This window comes from Somniosus microcephalus, unplaced genomic scaffold, assembly GCF_052327205.1.
Source record: "Somniosus microcephalus isolate GS21.2 unplaced genomic scaffold, FLI_Smic_1.0 unresolved_chr2, whole genome shotgun sequence".
Classification (NCBI taxonomy): domain Eukaryota; kingdom Metazoa; phylum Chordata; class Chondrichthyes; order Squaliformes; family Somniosidae; genus Somniosus; species Somniosus microcephalus.
In genome coordinates this window covers 64,244,965-64,269,609 of record NW_028225180.1, presented here as the reverse complement: position 1 = coordinate 64,269,609, position 24,645 = coordinate 64,244,965, and the positions used below count along the sequence as shown (strand labels likewise).

General features: G+C 46.5%; 2 pseudogenes across 1 annotated transcript in view; both read right to left on the bottom strand.

Annotated features, from left to right (window-relative positions):
- Positions 1–24,645, bottom strand: part of LOC147092727 (NACHT, LRR and PYD domains-containing protein 3-like) — a 1,209,123-nt pseudogene that overhangs the window by 23,131 nt on the left and 1,161,347 nt on the right. The gene's annotated exons all lie outside the window — the stretch shown is intronic.
- LOC147092744 (NACHT, LRR and PYD domains-containing protein 3-like) lies at positions 1,955–23,222 on the bottom strand (annotated as a pseudogene).

The window sequence follows — 24,645 nt, the reverse complement described above, 5'->3', positions numbered from 1 at the left end:
TCTTTTGTGTGGCACCTTGTCAAAAGCCTTTTGGAAGTCTAAATACACTACGTCCACTGGTTCCCCTTTATCCACCCTATATGTTACTTCCTCAAAGAACTCCAGCAAATTTGTCAAACATGACTTCTCCTTCATAAAACCATGCTGACTTTGTCCTATTAAATTATGATTATCCAAATGTCCTGTTACTGTCTCCTTAATAATGGACTCCAAAATTTTACCTACCACAGATGTTAGGCTAACCGGTCTATAGTTTCCAGCCTTCTGTCTACTGCCCTTTTTAAATAAGGGCATTATATTAGCAGTTTCCCAGTCTGCCAGGACCTTTGCTGATTCCAGGGAGTTTTGGAAAATTATTAACAATGCATCCACAATCCCTACCGCCACTTCCCTCAAGACCCTAGGATGTGATTTATTTGCCTTGAGTCCCATTATTTTACCGAGTACCACTTCCTTAGTGATTTTGATTATTGGAATTACCCTCCTGGAGCTCAGTGACCAGCCCCATAATGTTTGGGGAAACTTGTGTCATTTCTACTGCTCCTTAAATCCCAGATTTTATGGGAATCGGGCGAAATTCCCAGAATTACATGATAAAGTTGTGATTTCCTGTACTTTATACTCTGTGCATTATACTAATCTGTATAATAACTCGGGGTGAGTTATACTGTGAAACGCTAACTGCTGCTGCAAAATCCATCCCCCAGGATTTTATGTAACAAGGAGAGTTTATTCTGTCCTGTTATAAATTTTAAATATCCCTTTACTCCTAGTTTATAGGGGAGGGGTGTCTCACTTCATTCCCCATTTATTGCAGGTATAACTGGCCCAACAGTTTTTGGGGAATTTTCGGAGTTACCTCCCCGAGTGGGGCCTCACACACAGGGGGTGGATTATGGGGAATTTCCAGATTCACTGCCCCCGGTTTACCCAGGAGCCGCCCGCTGTGTGCGAGGCCCCACCACTGGCCAGTGTGTGTCTGTACTCTGGGGCTAATACCCCACAACACGTTAGATTGGAACCTTTTACCGGCAGATTTTAGCTCTCAAATGTCACTGAAGTGTCAGCCCGGATTATGAGCATGGGGCCTGAATCCACGACCCTCTGACTCAGAGGCGCGAGTATTGCCAGCCGGGGGAAGAGATGGTGGATGCATTGGAGAGTGTGAAGAGCTGTGTCTTTGAGGAGTTAAGATAACGTACCGACACCCTCCGGGGAAAGCTCAGCTCGCCCACTGGCGAATCGCTACCCGAAGGCTGTGTTTCGCTCTGTATTACTGAATGTTTGTTGTTTCTGCTTCCTTCTCCTACACACCTCGGAAGAGAGTGGGATGCTTCGACACACGGACGGCTGCAGTTAGTGTCTGTCTGTGTGAGTAACAGTGAGATGGAGCCTCTTCAATGGCAGTTAGAAAATAGCAATAATTATGATTTATTGCAATTAAATTATCAGACTCTTAGTGACCTGTATTTGCTGATACAATAAATCTTATACAATCCCTACTTGTTCACAAGGATCAATTTTGGATTCTCCAGTCCTTAGGGAATTACTAACCGATCCTCTTATTCATCATATTTGTGTTGAATCTGCTTCTCTCTCGTTTAACTGAACTGTTTATTTCCCTATATTACAAAGCAACAACGCAATCTGTGACTGTTCTACAATGCGACCAACAGCGAGAGACAAATGAACAGCTACCTCAACACCTGGCATTTGTGCAGTACAGGTCCCAGCCGCTGGAGTCCTTCACACTGAATGTTGCTGTTCCATAGGTCGAGGTGTTTTATTGTATCACAGAGTCCAATGACATGAGACAGGACTGCAGTCAATCGGGGTCAATGTCAACCAACTAAATGTAAGTGTTTTCTCAGATCCCACTCTTTTCCGAGCCAGTGCTTTATTGTGCGTCTCAAACCGTTAGTGCAATGTGTTCAGAACGTCCATTATATCAGTTTTACTCTTTGTGTCCCCAATCTGTCCTTCAAACTTATCCTTCTCCCAGTCAGTCAATCACTCGACAGGTGGTTTGATGAAGAAATGGACCCAGAAACTCCTCCAGGGGCCGAGCTGCCTGTGGGGAGGAGGGACCAGTAACAAAACGGAGAAATATCTCAAATCGTCCATCTTCCTTATTGTGGGCTTCTCTGAGGATTTTCAGGATGTCCCCGGGATCTGAATTCAGGAATTGTGCGAGAACGGCTATGAACTCTTGGATGGTGTGGTGTGGGAATGTGTACACCAAGTTCTGGGCAGAATCATCTCTCTCCAAAAGTTCCATCATGAACCCAGACAGGAACTGGGAAGGTTGCAGATTGTACTTGATCAAATCTCCATTTCTAAACACAATCTTCTTCTCAGAGACTCCTGTGAAGGCCATCTCACCAAGCTTCAGTGCCACATCACGGGGGCTTTCAATCTCTCGGCCATGGTTTTTCAGAATTTTGTAAATATAGTAGGAATATAGTTGCGTGATGGTCTTGGGAACTTGCTGCTGTTTCCGGTCTCTTTGTGTAAAAAGGGGACCCAGTGAGAGCCCGAGGATCCAGCAGTAGGAAGGGTTGTAGCACATGGTGTACAGGATCTCGTTCTCTTCCACATTTTGAAAACAGCTGCTGCCACCTTCTGATCTTCAAAAAACTTGTTGAAATATTCCTTCCGTTCTTCAACAACAAATCCCAGGATTTCAGCCCAGATACTGATCTCAGCTTTTTCCAATAAATATAATGCAGTGGGGCGGCTGGTCACTAGCACTGAACATCCTGGGAGCAGCTTGTGCTGTATTAAACTGTACACAATGTCAGACACTTCACACCAGTCTTCGGGATCTGTGCACCTGCGCTGAGGTTCTGTATTTTTCCGATTGTCAGCAAAATCAATCCTATCCTTGAATTCATCCAAACCATCGAATATAAACAGCAATCTCTCTGGGTTCTTCCAGAGGTCTCCCAGAATATTCCCAAACTAAGGATACAGATCCAGTATCAGATTCCTCAGGTTTATTCTACAGTTAATAGCGTTCAAATCGCGGAATTTGAAGCTGAAAACAAATTGAAAGTGTGGGTATATTTTCCCAGTGGCCCAGTCATGAACAATCTTTTGAACCATTGTTGTTTTTCCAATCCCCGGGACTCCGCTCACTGCTGCTGAACTCCCAGATTTGGATTTTCTCTGGGAAAAACTGCTCTGGAACAATTGATCAGTTCGGATTTTTTCCAGCTCTCTCCGGAGATGTTTCTCTCTCCACTCTTCATGGTCTTGGCCTCTTGCCATCAGTTCCTGTTCTACAAGTGTCCGATCTCGAACAGTCGAAATGACCGTTAGCTCAGCGTATCGATCAACCAGCTGGAAAATCTTAACCTTCTCCTTTATTAGGATAGTGTTCACTCTCAGTGTTTCAGTTTGAACCCGGAGTGTTTCCTTGTGTTTCTGTTGAAGATCTTCAATTAGAACAGACAGAAAGTGGTTTCAATGTTAGTTTTATTGTCAAAGAAAGCTCCAATATACTGCTCTGCTTTTCAGTAAAATGTAACACGAACTATTTCGAAATCTTAATCGTTGACAGTTAGAAAACCATAACAGTTCATGTGAATCTTGGTTGACAGGAAATTTCTGAGAGCAGTTTCAAATCTACATGGGACACTAATATTTATTAACATGGTGAGCTGGGTGAAGGTGAAATGTTCCCTCTGATGGTGAATACTATCTGTCGCACAATGTACTGCAGACATCTCATTACAAATCCACAGGTGATTCTGGTTATATGGCTGCAGTGGTTATAATGGAACAATGATTGAACCCCACACCCAGCAGAGCGGAGCTTTTGTACAAATAGCAAATCCGGAATTGGGCAGCACTGAGAGAGGGACAGGCTCACAATGTACTGATTGGGCAGCACTGAGAGGGGGAAAGGCTCACAATGTACTGATTGGGCAGCACTGAGAGAGGGACAGACTCACAATGTACTGATTGGGCAGCACTGAGAGAGGGACAGACTCACAATGTACTGATTGGACAGCACTGAGAGAGGGACAGACTCACAATCTACTGATTGGGCAGCTCTGAGAGAGGGGCACGATCACAATGTACTGATTGGTCAACACTGAGAGAGGGACAGGCTCACAATGTACTGATTGGGCAGCACTGAGAGAGGGACAGACTCACAATGCACTGATTGGGCAGCACTGAGAGAGGGACAGGCTCACAATGTACTGATTGGGTAGCACTGAGAGAGGGACAGGCTCACAATCTACTGATTGGGCAGCACTGAGAGAGGGACAGGCTCACAATGTACTGATTAGGCAGCTCTGAGAGAGGGACAGGCTCAGAATGTACTGATTGGGCAGCACTGAGAGAGGGACAGGCTCACAATCTACTGATTGGGCAGCACTGAGAGAGGGACAGGCTCAGAATGTACTGATTGGGCAGCACTGAGAGAGGGACAGGCTCACAATGTCCTGATTGACCAGCACTGAGAGAGGGACAGGCTCACAATGTACTGATTGGGCAGCACTGAGAGAGGGACAGGCTCACAATGTACTGATTGACCAGCACTGAGAGAGGGACAGGCTCACAATGTACTGATTGGGCAGCACTGAGAGAGGGACAGGCTCACAATGTACTGATTGGGCAGCACTGAGAGGGGGACAGGCTCACAATGTACTGATTGGGCAGCACTGAGAGAGGGACAGGCTCACAATGTACTGATGTTCCCCAATTATTTGATCAGCTCTTAGGTGAGCTCTTGGGAAATTCTATACATTTCCGGTTAAAATGTCACAGGGAGATGTTAATGTTATTGTGAAGGTAAAAAGGGGATAACAACAACAACAACTTGAATTGACATAGCCCCTTTAACTTAGTAATAACGTCCCGAGAGACTCAGCAGGAGCGTAATCCGATAAAATGAAACACCGAGCCAAATAAAGAGATGTTAAAACGGGGGACCAAAAGCCTGGTCAAAGAGGTAGCATTTTAAGAGTGAACAGGCGATAAGTAGAGGCGGATAGGGTTAGAGGGAATTCCAGAGTTCAGGGTCGAGGCTGCTGAGAACACAGCCGCCAATAGTGGAGAGGTGAAAATCAGGATGCACAAAGTTCAAAATTGAGGAGTGCAGAGATCTCGGAGGGTTGTGGACCTGCAGAGTTAGGGATGGCTGAGGTCATGGAGGAATGGGAGATAAGGACGATAATTTCAAAATCAAGACTTTGCCAGACCGGGAGCCAAAGTAGGTCAGCGGTGATGGGTGACCGGGTCTTGGTGCGAGTTTCGATAGGTGCAGCAGAGTTCGGGATAAGCTCAAATTTACAGAGGATGGAACGTTGGTGGTTGACAAACCTTAGCCTGTTGGAATAATTGAGACTGGAGATAACAAAGGCATAGATGAGGATTTCAGCATGAGATGGGCTGAGGCAGGGGCACAGACAGCGAATGTTACAGAGGTGGAAGTAGGTGGTCTTGTTGATGGAGAGTGTATGGGAGCGAAAGGCCAGCTCAGGGTCTAATAGGATGCATTGGTTGCAAACATTCTGGTTCAGCCTCACGCAGTTGCCAGGGAGAGGGATGGAGTCTGTGGCCAGGGAATGGAGTTTGTGGCTTTGGTCTGTCCAATATTTAATAGGAGGAAGTGTTTGCTCAGCTAATACTGGATTTCGGACAAGCTGCTTGATGCATCAGAGACAGTGCAGGGCCTGAGAGAGATGGTGGTGCGGTAGAGCTGAGTCTCTTCAGTGGAATCTGATATTGTGTTTTCGGATGGTGTCGCCAAGGGCAGAATGTAGATCATAAATAGGAGGGGTCAAGGATATATCCTTGGGGATACCAGAGGTAACAGTGTGGGAGCAGGTAGAGGAGAAAGTGCAGGAGATTCGATTCTCTTTCTACGATTGAATGAATCATAGTCATAGATTCATAAGGGCACAGTAGGAGGCCATTTGGCACATGGAGTCCGTGCCAGCTTCCTGCAGAGCAATTGAGTCAGCCCCATTCCCCCGCTCTACCACCGTAGCCCTGCAAGTTTATTTCCCCCAAGTTCCTATCCAGTCCCCTTTGAAAACATTGAGTGGCTCCGCTTCTACCACTTGCATTGGCAGCGAGTTCAAGTTCCTCACCACTCGCTGCATAAAAACGTTTTTCCTCACATCCCCTCTGTATCTCTTGCACAAAAACTTAAATCTGTGACCCTCGTCCTTGTAACATCAACTCGTGGGAACAGCCTTTCCCCGTCTAGCCTATCCAAACCCATCATAATCTTGTACACCTCTATCAAATCACCCCTCAACCTTATTTGCTCTACTGAAAACCAATCCAGCTTCTCCAAGCTGTACTTGAAGCTAAGATTCCCCCATCCCCGGAACCATTCTGGTAAATCTCCTCTGCACCCTCTCAAGGGCCTTCACATCCTTCCTAAAGTGTGATGACCAGAACGGGACGCAATACTCCAGCTGTGGCCTAACCAGCACTTTATAAATGTTCAGAATAACTTCTCTACTTTTGTAATCAATACATCTATTTATGAAGCCCGAGATCCCATATGCTTTGCTAACCAATATGCCCTGCCACCTTAATGGACCTATGTACATTAAGTCCCAGGGCACTCTGTCCCTGCACACTCTAAAACTGTGCCATCATGTGTATATTGCCTCTCCCTTTCCTTCTGCTAAAATGCATCATCTTACACTTCTCTGTTTTAAACTCTATCTGCCACTTGTCTGCCCAGTCTGCTAGACTTTCTATATCCTGTTGCCGTCAATTGGTATAATCCTCACTATTTCCCACATCTCCACGTTTGGTGCCATCGGCAAATTCAGAAATGCTACTTTTTATTCCAATATCCAGCTCATATATATCAGTGGCCCCAACACTGATTCTTTGGGAACACCACTGGCTAACATCCTCCAGTCTGAAAAACAGCCAGTTACCACAACTCACTGTTTTCTGCCCTGAAGCCAATTCCTTATCCAGGCTGCCACTGACCCACCTATTCCATGAGCCTCAATTTTGTTAACCAGCCTTCTATGTGGTACTTTGTCAAACACCTTCCTAACATCCATGTAGACAACATCCATTGCATGCCTTTCACCAATCCTCCATGTTACTTCATCAAATATTTCAATTAGATTAGTGAAACATGACCTGCCTTTTACAAATCCGTGTTGGCTCTCCTTAATTAGCTTAAACCTCTCCAAGTCCCGTCAGTTTTTTCCTTGATTATTGTTTCTAAAACTTTACCCACCGCTGATGTTAAACTGACCAGCTGTAGTTACTAGGATTGTCCTTACACCTTTCTTGAACAATGGTATCACATTTGGCACTTTCCAATCCTCAGGCACATCCCCCGCATCTAGGAAGGATTGGAAAATTATGGCAAGCACTTCCGCTGTCTCCTCCCCCAATTCCCTTGGCAATCTGGGATGCAAGCCATCTGGACAAGGTGACTTATCCACCCTAAGCAAACAGCCTTTCTAGTACACCGTGTATCAATTTTCACTCCTTCCATTGCTTCTAACATTTCCACTGCTACGGATATTTTGTCAGCATTCACCTCCTTAGTAAACACGGATACACAGTACTCATTGAGTATTCTAGACTTGCCCTGCGCCTCTGCGCATATAACACCTTCTTAGTCACTAATAGGCCCTACCCCGCCTCTTACTACACACTTATTGCTTACATGACAGTGGAGGATTTTTGGGTTCCGCTTTATGTTATCCGCCAATCTACTTTCATATTTTCCCTTTACCAATCTTATTTTCATCTTCACCTCCCCTCTCAAGTTATTGCATTTGGTCTCGTTCTCCCTTGAAGAATTCACCTGACATGCACCATACAACCTCTTTTTTGGTTTTATCATCTTCTCTACCTCCCTCGCCATCCAAGAAGCCCTTGCTTTGGTTCCTTTACGCTTCCCTCTTCTTGGAATGTACCTAGCCTGTACTTGGAACATCTCCTCCTTAAACATCACCCATTGTTCTGTTACAGGTTTTTCTGTCAGTCTTTGATTCCATTTTACTCTAGCTAGATTCTTTCACATCCCATTGAAGGTAGCCCTATTGCAGTTTATAAGTTCCACTCCAGATTGTTCCTTGCTCCTCTCCATTGCTAATCTAAAACATATGATACGATGATCACTCATACCCAAGTGTACTTCCACAGACACTTGGTCGACCTGGCCCACCTCATTCCCCAGCAACAGATCCAGCAATGCCTCCTCCTTAGTTGGGCCAAAAACATATTGGTCAAGGAATTTCTAATGAAAATATTTCAGAAATTCCTTCCATTCCTTTCCCTTTACCCTAGCATTATCCCAGTCGATATTTGGGTAATTAAAGTCCCCCAATATCACCACTCTATAGCTCTTGCATATCTCTGCGATTTTCTGCAGATAATCTCCTCTACCTCTCTCTCACTATTTGGAGGCCTATATAAAACACCCAATAGCGTGATCATACCCTTTTTGCTCCTCAACTCTAAACATATGGATTCTGTCCTTGTCCCCTCAAGAACATCCTCCCTTTCCAACACTACAATGTCTTCCTTAATCAGCACTGCCACATTTTCTTCCTTCCCTATGTTTTATGTGCCCAGTCCTCACCATTTTTATGACACGTTTCTGTTATTGACAGAACATCATATTGCCGGATGGCTAATTGTGATTATAGCTCAACAACCTTATTCATCACACTTTGTGCGGTTATGTTCATTCATTCTAAACCCATTTTTGAATTTTTCCTAGTGTTTCTTGGTCTGCTCCTATCTCATAAGGTTTTACTGCTGCCTCCAGTACTACTTTCTTCACTAGTACTATGCAACACACTCACTCTTTCATGCACATTATTCCTCTTTTCTACTCCTATATAATCCGCCCAGCTTGTACAGGTCCCATCTTCCCCAGAAACGGTCCCAATGCCTCAAGAATCTAAAGCCCTCCCTCCTGCACCATCTTTCCAGCCACGCATTCATCTGTTCTACCCTCCTATTCCTGTGCTCACTAGCCTCTGACACCGGGAGTAATCCGGAGATTACTACCTTTGAGTCCTGCATTTAATCTCTCTCCTAGTTCCCTAAACTATGCCTGCAGGACCTCATCCCTCTTTCTGCCTATGTAGTTGGTTCCAATATGGACAACGACTTCTGGCTTTTCACCTTCCCCACTCAGAGTGTCCTGCAGCCGCTCAATGTCAACCTTGATCCCAGCACCAGGGACGCAACATACCATCCTGGAGTCACTTCTACAGCCGCAGAAACGCCTGGCTGCTCCCCTAACTATCAAATCCCCTACGACTATTGCTCTGCCGCTCTTTTTCCTCCCTCCCACCCCGAGCAGCTGAACCACCTGTGGTGCCTTGGACCTGACTCTGGCTGCTCTCCGCAGAGGAACCATCGCACTCACCAGTAGGCAGAACAGAATACTGGTTGGAGAGGGAGATGCACTCTGGCAACTCCTGCACTACCTGCTTGGTTCTCCTCTTCTGTCTGACGGTCACCCATTCTCTCTCTGCCAGCACACTCTTAAGCTGTGGGGTGACAACCTCCAGAAATTTGCTATCCACGTAACTCTGAGCTTCGTGGATGCACCGCAGTGACTCCAGCTGCTGCTCAAGCTCTGAAACACAGATCCCGAGCTGCCATAGCTGGTGACCCTTCTTGCACATGTGGTCGTCCAGGCTACGTGAAGTGTCCAGGACATCCCACATGGCACAGGATGAGCACTCCACAGGACCTAGCTGCCCTGCTATTTTTTTATTTAATAGACTAGGAATGGAATGGAATTAAGAAAGATGACTAAGTGCATCAGGAATCTTAGATGAGGAAAGGTCAAGGAAATGGAATTAGTTTCTTTTACTGAAGCGACATCAGGGTCTCGTAATTGAAGTTGTCTGATTTTTAATGGAATTAACAACATTGCTGCAGGAACAGGCTCCCTGAGAAGAGAATCAGGTACGAACAGAAAGGTACAATTAGGAGGTAAGGATCAAGATGGAATAGAGTTTCAATTATTTCACTGAAAGGTTAATAGAATAGGGGATCAAATTACCAGGGAAGGGCATTTGGGGCAATGTAAATGGGACCGAGAGAAAATTAGATGAGTTTGTGCAGACACTGAACGGATGGGCAGGTGAGATCTTCAATGTTAGAGTCCAACACCACCTTCAGTGTGCCAGTGCAGCCTTCGGTCACCTGAGGAAGAGAGTGTTTGAAGACCAGGACCTCAAACACGGCACTAAGCTCATGGTCTACAGAGCAGCAGTGATACCCGCCCTGCTGTATGCCTCAGAGACAAGGACCATTTAAAACAGGCATCTCAAAGCACGGGACAGGTACCACCAACACAGCCTTCGCAAGATCCTGCAAATCCATTGGCAGGATAGTCACTCCAAAGTCAGTGTTCTCGCTCAGGCCAACATCCCCAGCATCAAAGCTTTGATCACGCTCGATCATCTCCGGTGGACAGGCCACATCGACCGCATGCCCGTAACGAGACTCCCAAAACAAGCGCTCTAGTCGGAGCTCCGACATGGCAAAAGAGACCCAGGTGGGCTGAGGAAACACTTCAAGGACACCCTCAAAGCCTCCTTGAAAATGTGCAACATCCTCACTGACACCCGAGAATCCCTGGCCCAAGACAGCACAAAGTGGAGGAGAAGCATCCGGGAAGGCGCCGAACACCTCGGGTCTCTTCGCTGGGAGCAAGTGAAAGCCAAGCGCAAGCAGCGCACGTCAATCCAAGCACCTCACCCACTTGCCCCTTCAATCACCGTCTGCCCCACCTGTGACAGAGACTGTAGGTTTTGCATTGGACTCGGATCAGTCACCCGAGAACTGATTTTTAACGTGGAAGTATGTCATCCTCCATTCTGAAGGACTGCCTAAGAAGTAAGAAGAAGAATACAGAGACAGACATGTTTGGGTCAAGTGGATTTATTCTGCTTCTCAGAATTTTCCTGCTGTAATTTTGTTTCAGAAAATACTAACAGTGTTTGAGTGGTGTTGCACATACAGACTGCATGTCCAATAATTTGATCGGGCCTGGAAATGGGCATGCAGTGACGGAGCGCGCACTGCACATGCCTCTTAGCATTGACTCAGGCAGCAGGTATTATTTGTTCTGATTGTATTGAGCCAGTGGTGCAGTTAGCCTTACCCGTACTATTCACTGGCTATGCTCCTGTGCTTTCCTTTGTCCAGGAGTGGGTGCTAGATATCGGGCACCCGTGACGCGACTTAAAAGGTAACCAACACCTTGTAAACGTGCTGTCTGCATACAGACAATAGGGAGACAATTGTGAATTGGTCAAATGGCTGCGAGAGCTACAGAAAGTAGCAAGCAATTAGGAAAGCAAATTATATGTTCGCCTTTATTACCAAGAGGTTTTGAGTATAAGAGTAAAGACGTCTTGCTGCAATTATACAGGGCCCTGGTGAGACCACACCGGGAGTATTGTGTACACTTTTGGTCTCCTCACCTAACGAAGGATATACTTGCCATAGAGGGAGTGCACCGAAGGTTCACCAGACTGCTCCTGGGATGGGAGGATTTTCCTATGAGGAGAGATTAGGTAGACTAGGCCTATATTCTCTAGTGTTTAGAAGAATGAGAGATGATCTCATTGAAACATACAAAATTCTTACAGGGCTTGACAGGGTAGATCCCGGGAGGATTTTTCCCCTAGCTGGGGAGTCTAGAACCAGGGGGCACAGTCTCAGAATAAGGGGTCGGCCATTTGCAATAAACATATATTCCTCTAGTTCATAAAAACCCAAAAAGGAAAAAAGTGATCCAACAATGGCTAACAAAAGAATTTAAAGCTGGTATTAAGTCAAAGGAGGAAGCGTATAAAGTTGCCAGAAAAAGCGGTTAGCCAGAGGATTGGGATCCTTTTAGAAATCAGCAAAGGGGGACCAAGAAATTGATAAAGAAAGGGAAAATGGAATATGAGCACAAACTAACCAAAAATATAAAAACGGATTGTTAAAGCTTCTATAGGTATGTGAAAAGGAAAAGCCTGGTGAAGGTAAATGTAGGTCCTTTACAGTCACAGACGGGGGAATTTATAATGGGGAATGAGGAAATGGCACAGAAATTAAATAAATACTTTGTTTTTCTCTTCACGGAGGAAGACACTAAAAACCTCCCAGAAATATGAAAAAACCAAGGGTGTGACAAGAATGAGGAACTTAAAGAAATTATTAGTAGTAAAAAAACAGCACTAGCAAAATTAATGGGACTAAAAGTCGATAAATCCGAAGGACCGAATGACCTACATCCTAGGGTTTTGAAAGAGGTGGCCTTTGGCGTAGTGGACGCATTGGTTGTCATCTTTCAAAATTTGAAAGTTTCTGGAACGGCTCCTGCTGATTGCAGGAAAGCAAATGTAACCGTGCTATTTAAGAAAGGAGGGAGAGAGAAAATGGGGTACTACAGATCTGTTAGCCTCACATCAGTAGTTGGGAAAATGCTGGAATCTATTATAAAGGATGCAATAACTGGGCAATTAGAAACTAATAGTAAGATTGGGCACATTCAACAGGGATTTATGAAAGGGAAATCCTGTTTGTCAGACCTATTGGAGTTCTGTGAGGATGTAACTAATGGAGTAAACAAAGGGGAACTGGTAGATGTGGTGTATTTGGATTTTCAGAAAGCCTTCGTTATCTTATAGTCCCAAACAAGAGGTTGGTGAACAAAATTAGGGCACATGGAATTGGGGGTAATATACTTGCATGTATTGAGAATTGGATAACAGACAGAAAACAAAAAGTAGGGATAAACGTGTCTTTTTCAGGATGGCAGGCTGTGATTAGTGGGGTACCACAAGGATCAGTGCTTGGGCCCCAGCTATTCACAATCTGTATCTATCAATGAGGGATTAAATGTAACATTTCCAAATTTGCTGATGACAAAAAGCTAGGTGGAAGTGTTAGTTTTGAAGAGGATGTGAAGTGGCTTCAACGTCCTCTCGACTGGCTCAATGAGTGGGCGAGAACATGGCAGATGGAATGTAAGGTGGATAAATGTGAACTTTGGTAGACAAAAGAGAGAGGCAGAATATTTCCTAAATGGTGAAAGATTGGGGAATGCAGATGCTAAAAGGAACCTAGGTGTCCTTGTACATGAGTCACTGAAAGTGAATGTGCAGGTGCAGCAAGCCATTAGGAAGACAAATGGTATGTTGGCCTTCATTACAAGAGGATTTGAGTACAGGAGTAAAGAAGTCTTATTCCAATTATATAGGGCCTTGGTGAGACCACACCTGAAGTACTGTGTACAATTTTGCTCTCCTTATCTAAGGAAGGATATATTTGCCATATTGGGAGTGCAACGAAGGTTCACGAGATTGATTCCTGGGATGGCGCGAATTTCGTATGAGAAGAGATCGAGTAAGCTAGGCCTGTATTCTCTTGAATTCTGAAGAATGAGAGGGAATCTCATTGAAGCATACAAAGTTATTACAGGGCTCGATAGTCTGGCTGCTGGGAGAATGTTTCCCTTGGCTGTGGAGTCTAGAATAAGGGGCCACAGCCTCAGTATAAAGGGTAGGCCATTCAGAACTGAGATGAGAAGACATTTCTTCAACAGAGGGTGGTGAATCTTTGGAATTCTTCACCCCAGATGGCTGTAGAGGCTCAGTCATTGGGTATATTAAAAACAGAAGTCGATAGATTTCTGACTAATAAGGGCATCAAGGGCTATGGCGATAGGGCCGGTGAATGGAGTTGAGGTAGAAGATCAGCCATGATCTCATTGAATGGCGGAGCATGCTCGAAGGGCCGAATAGCCTACTCCTGCTCCTATTTCTTATGTTCTTATAAAGGACTGAGATGAGGAGAAATGTCTTCACTCAGAGGGTAGTGAAGCTTCAGAATTCTCTACCCTGGAAGGCTGTCGAGGGTCAGTCGTTGAGTATATTCATGATAGGCATCGATAGACTTTTGGATTAAAGGAATCAAGGGATGTGGGGATAGTGCAGGAAAGTGGAGATGAGGTAGAAATCAGCCATGATCTTACTGAATGGCGAAACAGGCTCGAAGGGCCAAATGGCCTACTCCTGTTCCCATTTCTTATGTTCTTAGATTGTACCCTTAATGCACTAGAGGCCCTGGTAGAGACAGTGGACAGGGGGAGGGACATACTCTGTCCCCTAGTGGGCAAGAAACCCCCCAGTCATCAACTCCATCCACAGTGTGAAGAGGCGGCCGAGCAAGTCAAGGAATCAGAGAATCATAGAAGTTTACGGCACAGAAGTAGGCCATTCAGCTCATCATGCCTGTGCTGGTCGATAAAGAGCTATCCGGCCTAATCCCACTTTCAAGCTCTTGGTCTGTAGCCTTGCAGTTCATGGCACATCAAGTGCACATCCAAGAACTTTTAAATGCAATGAGGGTTTCTGCCTCTACTACCCTTTCAGGCAGTGAGTTCCAGACCCCCAGCACCCTCTGGGTGAAAAAGTACTTAATTCCCCTCTAATCCTTCTACCAATTGCTATAAATATCTGACCCCTGATTATTGACCTCTCTTCTAGCGAAACAGGTGCTTCATATCCACAACATCTAGGCCCGTCATAATTTTATAAACCTCCCTGAATAATTTTAACAGTGCTGGAGACTTAGCTCCCAGGACAGGGCTGCAGTTCTGTAATGATCCCAATGGAGTTGTCAAGGTAAGAACACCGCTTGCTTACTCTCTGATAACACCTACCCCATCTCCAGCCTCACTACTCACTACACTCGTAATACTCCCCTACCTACTTCCCTACAGCCCCCTACAAACACTGCACCACATTTCACTCTATATCCTTCCTCTCAAAGTCACACACCCCAAATCTAACATCTCACACGCTGCATACCAGCTTTTCTACCATGTGTGCATTTTCAAACACCTCACAAGAATGTTACGAAGATATTCCCTTCTTTCTTGCAGAAGTTCAAGTGGACTTGAGACAGGAAACTGTCATGAGATGAAGCCGCGCCTGTCTGCACACACTCTCCCATCGCCGAGAATATGTACAGACCATCACCGGCAGGGACAGAGCCATGTCCGTGGCGACTGCCATTACTGGAGGAAACGTTGCCGATTTTCTCACCTTTTCCTATTTTTTGCTTCTTACTTCTATTTCACCCTGACACTGTGCACGACAAACTCCAGATGCTTTCACCAGAAACCTCTCTCTCTCTCTGTTCCAACTTTAATCTAAAATATAACAATTGGCTGCCTCTTTCAGTTCAGCTGCTGAAGAGGTTGACATCCTTCTGCCAGTAGAAGAACAGGAGGCCAGTCTTCCTGGAGATGTAACATTACTCGAGCTAACCACCGCAAGCAGCAGCTCAGATACTGGCACCACATGTACTTTAGAGGCTAGGCTAGATAAGGGGTATTCACATGCAGGAGATCGGGATGGAGGATTGGGCACGTGCTCACTGGAGTGCAAGATCGCATTCTAGCTTTGCTGCAGTGGACACAAGATACTGACATCGAGGGACCCGCCTGCCGAAGAAAGCTGATGGACATATATCAGGAAATGCTCGGTGCACTGGGCAACCTGCCAGTGAGCTCCAACTTGTGTCAAGGCTTTGCACAGGCATGGAGCCCACTCTGTGCAATATGGGCCGAGTGATCAGCTACATCAGCGCACCAGTGGCGCCCACCATGATGGAGCTTCTGCTGGCATCTTCCATGACATCTCACATTGCTGCTAGGAGTGCTGAGGCGCAGTCCCAGGAGGATGGCCTTGGCTCCATGGGAGAGGCAACTGCTGTCCTCTCTCAGGGGGACAGCATGTCTTCTCCCCCAGCAACCAGTCCAGCAGTGCTCCTGTTAGTGCCACACAGCCACCTGGGCCCACGTCAAGATGCCATAGTCTACAGCCAGCCATTCTAGGCACAGAGCTGCTCGAGGTCACCCATCACAGCTATCTGAAGTGTCCATAATGGTCATTCAGCCGCGTTCCAGCTCATAAGCTGTAGCCACTGGGGAAATACCTCATAGGAGCACTAGAATACGGAAATGAGCAAGCAATACAGACACAAAGGCCACGATTTCGCCTCCAGAGGCGGGCTGAGTGCGAGCCAGCTTGGTGCCGGACGGTGACCCCGTTCCTGGCTCAGTCCCGCCGTCTGAGAAGAATTTTCTGCTAACAGGGCTTGTTAAGCTCTGCCCTACGTGGTTCCAGGCCAAGAAAACGGAAGCAGGTCTGACGACGTCATTTGGTGACGTGTCATCAGCCAGATTCTGTAAAGGGCCCATGTCCATATTGATTTTGGCATTTGTGCTGCCAGTGTTCTACAGCATTTAGGTGCTGCAAACACTGACAACCTCTGCACAGAGGAGCACAGCTGCACCCAGGCTCTCTCATGACTCCCTCCATATGCTTATGGAGGGCGTCACAGCACAGAGGGAGGTTCTCTTCTCTTCCAATGGACGGAAGACCCCTCCCCAGGACACCAATGCAGCCTGGTTGCACATTGCACAGTGGGGCATATGCAGGGATGTCGTCAGGAGGACCAGGCTGCAGTGGCAGAAACCTTTCAATGATCTCAGTATATCACAAAAAGTTACTGCAACACACACTCACCTTCATCCTGCTGTGCCACTCATCACATCCCCACATGCAGTTGTACAGGGCCTTGGTGAGACCACATCTTGAGTATTGTGTGCAGTTTTGGTCACCTTATCTGAGGAAGGATGTTCTTGCCATGGAAGGAGTTCAGCGAAGATTCACCAGGCTGATACCTGGGATGGCAGGAATGACATATGAGGAGAGATTGGGACGATTGGGCTTGTACTCGCTGGAGTTTAGAAGAATGAGAGGGGATCTCATTGAAACTTATAAAATTCTGACAGGACTGGACAGACCAGATGCAGGAAGGACGTTCCTGATAGTCGGGGAGTCCAGAACCAGGGGTCACAGTCTAAGGATATGGGGTAGGCCATTTAGGACAGAAATGAGGAGGAATTTCTTTACCCAGAGAGTGGTGAACCTGCAGAATTCTCTACCACAGAAGGCAGTAGAGGCCAATACATTCAAGAAGGAGTTGGATATATTTCTTAAGGCTAAAAGGATCAAGGGGAATGGGGAGAAAGCAGGGACCGGGTACTGAATTTGGATGATCAGCCATGATCGCATTGAATGGCGGAGCAGGCTCGAGGGACCAAATGGCCTACTCCTATCTTCTATGTTTCTTCCATCTGCCTACCCTACCCTACTCCTGCTAATCCTTACTCACACCAACTTAGCTTGCACCTCCACCCATCCCTCTCTATCTACATCTCACTAGTCACCCCTCACACTCACCCTGAACCTACTGCAAGCATACCAAATAAGAACACAGAAGGTTAGCCACTTGGGTGCTTTAGCCAATATTCAGGTGAAGTTTGTGTTGATGTGCTGTGAACCATTGAAATCTTTCATTTCAACACATTGCTTTCTTGGACAGAATTGTGTGCACATTTGGAATTGGCTTAGTGAGTTGCAGTGAAGTGGGACATAATGGTATCCCCCACAATGCTGAGGAGTGTGAATGGAATGGTTTGGGCATTGTAGAGATGTTTAATGGTGCTGGTGTAGGGTGGTGCCAACCTGGCGCATTGTGTGGTAGCCATGGTGTACAGTGTTAAGTGTAGTAAATCTGGCCATGGTGAGGTCATCCCTGGCATCCCGGGTAGTAATGAGCTCGGGTGCTAAAGCCCTGTGTCCTGTGCAGCATCGAGTTATTGCGGAGCAGGTTGATGTTGTTATTGGTGCTGCTGGTGTTGGGGCTGATCGTGCTGGGATTCTGAGGAGCAAGGTGAGATTTTTTCCAAAGGTACCGATGCTGCTGGAATAGATGGCAGCTGAAGTTGAGATGACGGAAGTGATCTGTTAATGGTGAGAGAGGTTGCTCCAAGGAAGGTGACAGTGGATAGAGCGTTTACTCCAAACACTTCCTATCTGCATAAAGCGCAAAAGTGGGTTCCAAATCATGAAGGCTCCAGCTTCTAGTTTTGTGAAATGAACAGCTGTAAAATGGTAGGTCTTATACCACTTTGGCATCTGTCACCTACTCAGCAGTGGAGAGTCATTGAGAACACGACATACTTACCAGACGTGATACCCACTCTCCGGGAACCTCGGCAAAAACCTGGTCAAATGGTAAGTACATGGGAAAATGATGCTTAACTACCTTTTAACAAGCTTTTAAGTATTTAAATTGGCCGACCGCTGCTTGGTGTCGGGTCTGTTCAGGGATGACTGATCTGACACTCGGAAACTGACAAGGAGGCGGGTTTACAGCGGGACACCGACCCGCTGTCAATCTTTGTGCCTTTGACCGCGGACCTGCCTCCAAACCCGCACTCTGAGCACCATCAAAATTCCGGCCAAAGAGCTGGCACAAGGTTGATTATTAATTATTTCTGTTAACTATTACATTGAGATGCACTTGCATTGTTTGATGAAAGTGTTTATTGTTCTGAATTTGGTGTTGGTGTTGGTTTTTGTAGTGGAGTGAGGGCCGACCCATTAGGCTGGACTGAAGGAAGGCCACAGGATGATGGTAGTAAGCACGGTGGTAAGGGTTGTGGGACATTTCGTGTATTGGGAATGGGAGTGATGATTTAGATGAAGCGCTCTTCGATGAACTGATCCGAGAGCTGACTCAGCTCGGGGCACTGTGATCGATGCCTCTCCTCCTCCTTCCGCTCGTCGGGCTCTACTTGTTTCTGGAGTACTTCTCGTTGCTCCTCACAATGGCAATGATTTGCAAAATGCAGCAGACGACCACAAATCTGAACACTAGCTTAGGGAAGTAGTAGTGCTCCATTGTTTGGTCTGTGTGGTTTCTCACGACAGCATGGCTCTCATGGTAGACCGGATCTGCAGCTGTGCTTGGGTTCCTGACAGTAGTGAGCCCCGACTAGAGGGACTAGTCCTTGTCGACAAGCACCAGCCGGAAACTTGAAGGCCTGGTTTGAATAAAGGTTTCACAGAGGACTGGCGCAGGATGAAAGAGTCATGACTGTTCCCAGGATAATGGGAACAGATCCATATGACGTGCTGCCTTTGGTCGCAAACCAACTGAATGTTAAGGGAGTGGACTCCCTTACGATTGATCAGCATGTCAGGATGGTGATGGGGAGCACTCAAGGCAAGGTAGCGGCTGTCTATGGTACCTTGCACCCTGGGAAAGCCTGTCATGTGGACGCAGCCTAGTGCTCTCTCATCCCATTTCGCTCTCTCCATATGTAATAACATATAGGTGTTCATCCTGGTAGAGAGCCTCAGTGACCTCCCTGATACAGCAGTGGACTGCTGACTCTGATAGATCACTGGTGTCACCTGCTGCAGCCTGAAAGGAGCCCATGGTTTTGACGTTAAGGAGAATGGTGACTTTGATGGCCGCAGGCAGTGCTGTCCGTGCTGGACTTGTGTCTGCAGCAGGTGACATAACTCGATGACAGCCCCCTTGGTGAAGTGAAGGCGCCTCAGTGACGTTACATAGAATTACCATTGAATCTATATCACAGAAACAAGTATTTCAGTCGAAAAGGTCTGTGCCGGCGTATCTGCTCTGACTGAGCCTCATCCCACCACACCACCTCACCCCATCAGCATATTTATCTATTCCTTTTCCCTCATGTACATATCCAGGTTCCCTTTAATGTCAGGCAAATGGCCCCTGAATACTCGCTGTGGGCATGGCCTTCTGCGGAAAGCCTCTCCTGATCCCTCGTGTCAGCTGTTCTTGTCCTCTGCTGTGTTCCCCGCTGCTCCGTTCCCCACTGCTCCCGCTCCTTCAGTCCCAAAGGCAGTCCTATGACACCATTCATGACTACAGTCAAACTATCTATCAGTGAGTCAACATCAGTGCAAGATCAGCAGTATCTTGCTCTTTTTAGACAATGCAAACTTTCCAGAATGATAGAACACAGCAAGAAACGCCCAGAAGTTAAGCAGCTGCCTGAAACGACAAGTCAGTTACTAAGTTGTAAGTTCCCCACGATCCCCTTCAATAGCGCTGGTCAGGGCTCCTTCCTGCCGGTTTGTGCCAGGTGTTGCTGGGCGGATTCAGCACGTGGTGTGAGATGGTGCGGCGCACCCAAAGCGGGACAGGGGCCAGCAGGAAGCACTGGACCCTCATTTACATAATATTTTCACTCTTAAATTATACTGGCGTGAACTCCCGCCAGCACAGCAATGCCTGATCCACAATTCAGGCTGGAAATGCGAGTGCGCTTCCTGCCCACAATATTGGCTGCAGGAGTTCGATAAGCGGCCGAATAACCGGCAGTGCGCAATTGAATATCTAGGCCTATGGCTAAACACTGCACTCACTGCTACATCATCCATTTGAGTCATCCAGGGAAGCCGCAATAAATTAATTTTCTCTGCTGATTAATCGCTGTATTAGACAGACTGACCACTAGGTGTTTGATGTTTTATCCCAGTCAGTGACGTGCACTGGCAGCAAAGGCCAGTCACAAGAACAGCTGGATAAACCACTGGAGTAATAACAACATCTGCATATTTAAAATAAAAACAGAAAATGCTGGAACTACTCAGCGGGTCAGACAGAATCTGTAGAGAGAGAAACAGAGTTAACGTTTCAGGTCGATGACCCTTCGTCAGAACTGGAAAAAGTTGGATATGTAACAGGTTTTTAAACAAGTGTAGAGGCAGGGAGTGGGGGGAGCGGAGGAAAGAACAAAAGGAAAGGTCAGTGATAGGATGGATGGCAGGAGAGATTAACAGACAAAAGGGATGATGGTGCAAGGCAAAAAGATAGTATTGTTACAAGAAACAAAAGATGACTCTAGATGAAGTGTAAATGGCAATGGCAGAATCATCAACCATTGTCATGTTAAAGAGAGAAAAAAATGATGGGGCAGAGGTTATGGTCTGAAATTGTTGAACTCGATGTTGAGTCCAGAAGGCTGTATAGTGCCTAATCGAAAGATGAGGTGCAGTTCCTCGAGCTTACGTTGAGCTTCATAGCAACAGCGTAAGAGGCTGAGGACAAAGAGGTCAGAGTGGGACTGGAGCAGATAATTAAAATGACAGGCATCCTGAAGCTCAGGGTCACCCGTATGGGCTGAACAGAGGTGTTCTGCAAAGCAGTCACCCAATCTGTGTTTGGTCTCCACAATGTAGAGGAGACCGCATCGTGAGCAGCGAATACAGTATACTAAATTTCAAGTCCAACAAGTAAATCGCTGTTTCACCTGGTAGGAGTGTTTGGGGCCCTGCACAGTGGGAAGGGTGGAGGTAAAAAGTCAGGCGTTGCCTCTCCTGCGCTTGCATGGGAAGGTGCCGTGGGAAGCTGAAAGTATGTTGGGGATGAGAGAGGAGTGGACCTGGGTTATCACGGAGGGACAGTCCCTTCGGAATGCTGAATGGGGAGGTGAGGAGGAGATGTGTTTGGTGCTGGGATCACGCTGGAGGTGGTGGAAAATTATCTGTTGAATGTGGAAGCTGGTGGGGTGAAAGGTGAGGACAAGGGGAACTCAATCTTGGTTCTGGGAGGGAGGGGAAGGGGTGAGGGCAGAAGTGCGGGAGATGGAACGGACATGGTCAAGGGCCATGTCAACCACGGTAGAGGGGAATCCTCGGTTGAGGAAAAAGGAAGTCATGTCAGGAGCACTAGTATGGAAGGTGGCATCATCAGAGCAGATGCGGTGGAGACGGAGAAACTGGGAGAATGGAATAGAGTCGTTACAGGAAGCGGGTTGGCAGGAAGTGCAGTCCAGGTAGCTGTGGAAGTCAGTGGGCTTATAGTGAATGTTTGTCAATAGCCTATCCCCAGAGATGCAGTAGAGAAGTCGAGGAAGGGAAGGTAAGAGTCGAAGATGGACCATGTGAAGGTGAGGGAACTGTGGAAATTGGAAGCAAAGTGAATTAAATTTTCTATTTCAGGGCGAGAGCAGGAAACGGCACTGATACAGTCATCAGTGTACTGGAAAAAGAGGTGAGGGAGGGGACCTGAGTAGGACTGGAACATAGAATGTTCCACATATCCCACAAAAAGGCAGGCATAGCTAGGACCAATGCGGGTTCCCAAAGAAACACCTTTAATTTGGAAGAAGTTAGTGGAGTCAAAGGAGAAGTTGTTCAACGTGAGAACAAGTTCAGCCAGGCGAACGAGGGTGGTGGTGGACGGGGACTGGTTGGGCCTTTGTCCAAGGAAGAAGCAGAGCGCCCTCAGGCCATCCTGGTGGGGGATGGAGGTGTAGAAGGATTGGGCGCCCAGTGAAAAGGAGACTGTTGGGGCCAGGAAACTGGTAAAGTGGTGGAGGGCGTTGGAAGAGTCGCGGATGTAGGTGGGAAGAGACTGGACAAGGGGAGAAAACTAGAGTTGAGATAGGAAGAAATAAGTTCCGTGGGGCAAGATCAGGCTGAAACGATGGGTCTACCAGGGCAGTCCTGTTTGTGGATAATGGGGAGGAGGTAGAAGCAGGCTGTGCGGGGTTGGGAAACAATGAGATTGGCGGCCATGGAGGGAAGATCTCCAGAGGAGATGATGTCAGTGACAGTCTTGGAAACGATGGCTTGATGTTTGGTAGTGGGGTCATGGTCCAGGCAGGGGTAGGAGGTGGTGTTGGCGTTCAGCTTCCGCACGGTAGAGGTCGGTTCAGCAAACAACAACAGCACCACCCTTATCAGCAGGTTTAATGACAATGTCGGGGTTGGATCTGAGAGAACGGAATGCTGCATGTTCAGAGGGAGGTAGGTTGGAGTGAGTGAGGGGAGCAGAGAAAATGGAGACGGCCGATGTCGCGCCGGCAGTTTGCAACGAATATTTAAAGATAATCCCACACCTGGTGTGAATGGTAACTTCATCCCACACATTTCAAGGACACATTTCAGAATCAATGACGAGTGAAATTGAAGTTGAATTCTGTTTGCCCAGCTCTTGTACTTTTCACCCCAGATTCTAGAAATCTCGAAACCAATGATCAAAGTTAAAGCCTCTGATAATCAGAACCGAAATAATCTGTTTGAAATCTTCACCCCATCACTTACCTTTCAGCTGACTGGGAACTTCGGATAAACATTGTGGCTTTCATGTCATTAAATCGAAAGAAACCTGTTTAAATAAATTAGTTTTCATGAAAGCAAATCTGTGCACTACTTTAGTAAAATATGTAATTTTAGATGTGAAATTGAATTCACTGTACCAGGTTCCTGTATTTCTCTCAGTATTTTGTCCAGCTTTGGTACCCCATGGCGCATTTTCACTAAGGATTCCCACATTGTCCTTCGGGCCCGAGAGCCTTTCTCCATCACCAGATTTAGGAGGAGTTTGGAACTGCCCGCCCGGTTTCCCTGCTCCACCAGCTCAGTGACTTCGTGTAGAGAATAATAATGAATATACTGATGAGTGGAGTGAAGGGCCTGCAGTGAGAATGAACTGGGGCAGATTGTCCTCTTACAGCACTTGGGCGAGGGGACTGCCTGGATGGAGCAGGAGGAGGAAAACAAGGCGGTGTTGGTTTCCCACCGGGTACAGAGCCTGTGTGTGCTGCTTTATTTCAGATATCTATCACTAAATTCAGAGCAATGTGTAGAATCACCGACCATCCTCAGCAATTTGAAAACAGACACTTTGCTTGTTGCTGCGGAGTTCAGCCTGACACTGACTCTGCAACAGGAGGGAAAATCAGGCACGATGTAAAATGGGCACTGATTCGTTATGAGCCCATTTCACGATACTGGCGAAGATCAATATCACCCCATATTCGGCCAGTTTATTGAATTCAATGCTGCTGATTCCGTTCAACAGCAGGATCAGGGGATTTAACTTACTTTAAGTGAATATTCGTTAACAGTTGGTTATCCTTTTGACACTAACTTCGCTAGTTTGTTTGAAATGGGTGAATTATGTTCTTCCCTCCTGATGAATGATGCTGGTCAGCAGAATTTTTGCAGAACCAGATATTAATATTTGCATATACAACACATTTACTGCTTCTCAGGAACTGCAGCTACTCCGAGGCAGCTCGAGCCAAATTCTTCCAATGCTCCTTGGACGTGTGAGTGATGTCAGCATAGTGGAGAGTTGCAAATGTTACACCCCTGTTCAATAAAGGGGAGAGATATGAACCCAGCAACTACAGGTCAGTCAGCCTAACGTCGACAGTGGAGAAACTTTTAGACAATAACCCAGGACAAAATATTCACTTGGAAAAACATGGGTTAATAAATTGCAGCCAGCATGGATTTATTAAAGGCATATTGTGGTTGAATAAATTGATTGAGTGGTTTAATGAATTAACGGTTGACAAGGGTTGTGCGGTTGATGTTGTGTATATGGACTTTCAAAAGGCGTTTGACCAAGAACCACGTAATAGACATGTTAGCAAATTAGAAGCCCATGGGATCAAATGGGCAATGGCAGCGTTGATATAATATTGTCTAAGAGAAAGGAAACAGAGAGCAGTAGTGAACGGCTGTTTTTCAGACTAAAGAGTGCAGTGTTGTCCCACAGGACTCAGTATTAGGATGACTACTCTTTTCAATATATGTTAATGACCTGCACTTAGGTATACAGAGCATAATTTTTTTATTGCAGATTGCGCGAAACTCAAAAAGTAGTAAATAGCGAGAAGGGTCATAGCAGGCTTCAGGAGGGCAGAGACAGACTGGTGAAATGGGCAGACACATGGCAGAGAAGTGT